Consider the following 6,000-nt stretch of genomic DNA (forward strand, 5'->3'; position numbering starts at 1 on the left):
AAATTACAAACCCTTAGCACATAAACCCTAGAGTTCTGGGAAATGGTGTGTTTAAGCCCTGGAATTTCCCCTGGAGAGGGAGAGAGACCATCACTGCCTGGACATGTGCCAGAGCCCTCCAAAACACAGCCCAGGCACTGCAGGCTGAAAGCAAGCACATGGTAGTGAAAGCCAGTTAAGATGTAAACCCCCCACCTATCCCAAAACTAGAGTCTGGGGGAGTCTTACACTGAATACAACTGAGTCTATGAAAAAAAATTGCTGGAGTCACTGATTTTTCATCACAAAACCCTCAAAGGATATCAATGCATTGCTGAAGTTTAATATGTTGACATTTTTCATGAAAGCAAATGTGTATCCTCTTACACCAACGTGGTAATTTATACAGTGCATAAAAGACTGTAGGCTAGGGAATAGCACTTTAAATGAAGGGGGAACCTTTACACCTGTTGTACTAGAACTAAATTCTTTCTGAGAATGCTGTTTATTAAAATGTATGTTTATTTTTAAAAAGCTTACACTGAAAATAATCCTTTTGACAACCCTATTTTTCAACATTCACTGAATAACTCCCTAATATGTCTCTCTGAGGGTTCTTATGCTTGTGCTTTGTCTTGGAATACATTGCTATTTTGTCAGTACCTTAATATGCATGCAAAACCCTCAGTTTGTGAAGCTGCAAGACAGCAAATTGTGTATTTTCAAATACTTGCTGAAACTTGGGTCCTTGCTTTGGGCTTCCTGCGGCATTATTCTCTCCTGATTATCATTCCTGCTGGTATTACATGCTGCCTCTGCATTTTAAGCCTAGTGAAAATGATGCAACACTGTGCAGTGTTCCTTTCTTAGCCAGTATAAAGAATTGGGCAAGTACAAAAGTACTTGCTGTGATTTTTTTTCTGAGCGTGTTTCTGACAGTTTGGGAGTGCACAGTAGCTTGGCTTTGGCAGGCTTTTCAGCTGAAATGTAGCTACATCTGAATTTGGATTCCCCCAGCTTGGCAGATCATATTCTCATAAGGTGATTTAGAAAGGGTACTCTGGGGTATGCATGCTCTGAGTGTGCATATTTGTCTTCCTTCACTGCTATTTGTATAGCTTCTTTCAAATTTTTGCCAGGATGACAGTGTTTGCATGTGGCCTACTTTGGTTATTATTAGATTCTTCCTGTGCCCCATAATTGACTCTTTTCTGAGATGCCATGTAAGATGCCTGAAGTCTTTTATATGTGTTATTTAAATATTTGATCTCTTCCATTAGTTTGTTTGCATGCCCTGTTCTGCTCTTGAGCAATAACCTCAAATGTTTTCAAGCCCTGTAACATTCTGTAAATCCACTGAAAGACCAGCAGTACCTAGCGAGGAGCTAACTGGGAAGTGTCAACTGGGCATAAGGGTGCTAAAGTTAAAAGATGGCACCTTGCAAAGGGCTAAGGCCTCCCTGCCACGTGGTAACAATGGGAGAAGATCACGCTCTGTAGCTATTTTGTCAACTGGGACAAACGATGAGGCATCAATGTTTTGACCGGCATCGTCAGCTGAGTATTTTCTTCTAATGTAGTTGTGATTTTATTATTAGCCAGAACCTGCTATTTCCTTGCCATATTTTAAGATCTCTTTTGAACATGATTTTGTACTATTTAATAAATTCCTTCCACAACCACCATCCAGACCTTTGGACCAAAGTAAAATGTGGGAAATTATTAAACTGTTATAGAAATGCTTGTGTTGCAGAATTGGGATGGGAATCCAACATCAGCACTGTTTGAAGCAGAGGTATTTTTGGAATTTGGGGAAAAGGTGGGTGGTGGAAAAGAGAGGAAGTATCTGGGTTATTGATTTCCTAATTATGAGCAGGTCATGTCAGACACTAAAATCAATAAGCTGTTCACTCACATTTCTGCATGACTGGAGCACACTGTGAGTTATCATGGTGTATAGTTTTATTTAAACAGCTGTGTAGATGACCTCATGTAAGGGTCACAGCCGGTGAGCTAAAGCACATTGCGAGAGAAATTTCAATGGTATATCTGCTAGCTAGTAAAATTAAGCTCTCACATGACTAAGCAATTCAGGATAAATACTGTAGCCAAGAATCAAAATTCTTCATACTGTAAAAATATTTCTCTGAGTTCATTCAAGCATCTAACTATTTGACTGGATCATAGCCAGAAGCTAACTGAACAAACTTGTGCTTGTATAGGCTGGAAGCAATGAAAAAGCTATTGCTAGAATGTGTAGTTTTGAGAACATACCTAATTCAACTCTAAATTCAGATTATTGGAGTCTGTCTCTTTTAATTTTTTAACCAAAGTCACAGAACAGCATTCAACAACTGGAGGCAAAAGCATAAAACCCAACATGTAATCTGGAATGCATTTTATGGGGAAAAAAATCCCCAAACAACAAACCAAAAGCCCTCACCTCTTTAGCAGGCTCATATACATTCATAAGGTTATGAAAAGACTAAAACATGTCTATGAATGTTGTACCCTTCCTTCCTCTGATGGACACCAAATAAGCATTGTATTCACAGGGTTCTGAAGCTTTCCAAATTCTAGTGTATCAGTCAGGTGCCGGATATTTTTGTGCTTGACAAGCCAATATTTCATTGTGGTGTGGATTTTTTCTCTTGTTCATTTTTTTTTCTTTTTAATTGCTCATTACATTTTTTACAAACAAGAACAGGAAGGACACCAACAGTCTGCAAAATAGGAATTATCTTACTAATTTGAAAAATGAAACACAGTACTAAAAATATCTGAGCCACGTTTTTCACATTTACTAGCTATATCCTGCTTAGGAATGGTACAGGTGGTGATGCATCAGTTTAATCTTAGCCACTAGAACTAAAACTTGCTTCAGTTCAGCTAATGGCATTAAAATGTTGCTGTGCCTAGGCTAATAAATCCTGTGTCCACAGGCTCTTATGATGAGGGGTAACATTTAAACCTATTATTTTCATTAGGACTTCAACATGTATTGAAATTTTCAAAGTGCTGAGGTCATTATTTATCCCAAAACTTCACTCAGCAAAACTAAGTGCTTTGCAATAGTTCTACAGGTTTTGGTTCAAAGAGTTTTTTACAGGAGAGTTTATTTTGAATCCTTAAGGAAGTGTGGAACAATGCAGTCATATGTGTATCATCTAACAGACCAGGCCTGCTCTCTCCAAGCCAGCTAGTGTGACAGTCATGATTGTAGGGAAAATTCAGCTGGCTCCACAATAATTGAAGGTGACAGCCAGTATGGAACTGAAGAACATCTGCCTCATTCAAGGAGGAGAACTGTTCAGGAAATTAATAATGCTGTGTACTGTATTTTAGGAATTAACTCTCTTTGATAGAGAAAACATGGATATAAGATGACAGTTGCAAAGCAGAGAGGTTGTAAGCTAAATGGAAACAGGCTTTCCAGAGCAAATAGTCTTATTGTTGCTGCTTGCTCTTTATAGCTTGACTTGCATCACTTAACATTTGAGTTGTTTCGTTCACTGCTATATTGCTCATGAACTTAGTAAAACAGAATTTAGTTCTTTTTAAGTAGAGAGAATTATAGCTTAAATAAAGGACTTTCTCCTATGCTTGAAGTGAAATAATATGTGCTTAAATATTCTGTTGAGTTAGATCCAGGATGTTCAACATCTCATGGGATTCATCTCCTGACAAATAACTCCTTTGCTGCATGTATCTGGAGATTAGTTTTAGCTAGTTAATGTACAAGAACTTTATTACTGCCCAAGTTTTTGAAATTACCAAAATCACCATGCTAAGGAGTAAAGTCTGGTCACCCAGAATAAAATGAGAGTCATGTTTCCATTCCCTTGATGTTTACTTGTGTACAGATTATGGCAAAATATTTCGCACTGCTTTGTGATACAAAGAGCTTGACAATTGTTCTTCCTGGAGAAGAGAAGGCTCTAGAGAAACCTTTGAGCACATTGCAGTCTCTAAAGAAACCTACAAGAGAGCTGGAGAGGGACTTTTTACAAGAGGTTGTAGGGACAGGACAAGGGATGATGACTTCTTCTTGAAAGAGTCTAGGTTTAGATTAGATACGAGCAAGAAATTCTGCACTGTGAGGGTGGTGAGGCACTGGAACAGTTTGTCCAGGGAATCTGTGAATGCCCCACCCCTGGAAGTGTTCAAGGCTGGGTGAGATGGGGCATCTTTTAGCAAGCTGGTCTAGTGGAAAATTCCCTGCCCATGGCAGGAGGGCTGGAACTAGATGATCTTTAAGCTCTCTTCCAACCCAAGATATTCTATGATTCTATGAAAATATTTCTATTTTGTAGTGATTTTGGTGCAGAGCAGATTGATTCTGAAGAGTATCAATTAATGTAATGACCTATGGTGATCAAAGAATGGCACCCCTTTCATTTACCGGCCCAGTGTTTGTATAAATCTGATTCCAATTTCAGTAGCTTTCCTTTTGGAAGTTTTAGGGAAGTTTTTCTCTGATGTTGCTGATTTGGAGGGTGTTCAGGTGTCTGAAGCTGAAGCTAGACATCTGCTGTGCTGAAAGTCTGAACAGAGATTTGCTGAGCAAAGCAGATCAAACTGTGGGCCAGAGTCTCAATCTTGCTGAAGGTCTAATTGTACTCATGACTGGCACTGAAGTGATCACAAACTCTAAAGAAGCCATTGAGAACATGCTGTCTGGATTTAGGCCACCTTTTTACAGCCTTCCCTTCTGCCTTTCTCTCTTTTCCCAGGTTTCCTTTTATGTGGATAGTGGATCATGCTAAAAGTCAGTGAAGATGCTCCTAGAGCCAGGACAACTCCCCTTTATGCACTACCAAGTTCTAGCGGGCAAAACAAGCAGTAGAAACCAGTGCTGTGAGAATAAATTTCAGGCTGATCTTTGACCATGCCCAAAAAGAGCAGTAGAAAGGTCTCATGAGGTTCAGCTGGCCTTATGCTGTTTCATCTTGCCCACGTAAGTCAAACTTCTAATTGGACAAAGCCCAGCATCGGAGATTATCTAGTGCTGTTTATTTACAGTTCATTTTATTAAGTGATATATTTTTTTGTCAGACAATGATCAAGGAAGAATTAATTATTTTCTTCTTGCAAAATTATCTTTCTCCCACTTTTCCATCTAGACACAGTTGTGATGCATATCTGTCATATTTCTCAGTTCTAGACTGTCTATATAAAAAATGCTGATCACATTCTTAAGCCAGGATTCCATAAATCCACAACTCCTCAAAGAAATTTCAAGGGGGGGGGGGGGGGGGGTACGGGGGACTTGGTTTGGTTTGGTTGGTTTGGTTTTTTTAAAGCAAGGATCTTCTAAAAGGTTATCTAACTGTTTTCTACTCATTGACTATTGATTATACTACTATACTTCAAGTAATCCTTCATCTGATTATCTCTGAGAACTGTAATTAAGGCAAATTATCATAATATACGTGTTGTGTAATTTTGTTATACCCACTGGTGATTCAAAATCCAAGCTGATAAAACTGAAAGCAGAGTCGAAACCACTATATTTTGTTCTGCTCCTGTAGAAGTCTGATGTAAGGCAGTCTCCCTCATCTCATGTGAAAGAATGTTCACTTCTATGAAATAGCTTTTTTCATAGGAGATGAAAGGTGCGATGGGTAATAAAGTAGCTAGGGAACCAAAGCAGACTTTTTAGTCAAAAAAAACCTTAAAGTTTTTGTTGCTTGATCCTCAGGAATGATGTTAGATTATCTGACCTTGAGATCTCATCCCTAACCATGAGCTTTCCAGAGAGCAATTGAGTAAAGCTTGACTTGGGCTCTTTCAGAAGGCAATTCAGAGGCAATTCAGAGCACCTGCCTCCACTGACAGGAAAAGGGTCTCAGGGGAAACTAGATCTCTTGGTAAAGTTAGGTAACTAAATCCAGATGAGAAAAACACTTCTTTTCTCCTAAGGGTTAAGCAGACAGACAAGTTTCCCTCGATAGAGCTTTACAGGATTAAGGAATATAGTTACTCAGACACAGTATGCAGTCCTGTGGGTTTCATATGCTT

This window comes from Coloeus monedula (genome assembly GCF_965178545.1).
Source record: "Coloeus monedula genome assembly, chromosome: 7".
In the NCBI taxonomy this organism is placed as follows: Eukaryota; Metazoa; Chordata; class Aves; order Passeriformes; family Corvidae; genus Coloeus; species Coloeus monedula.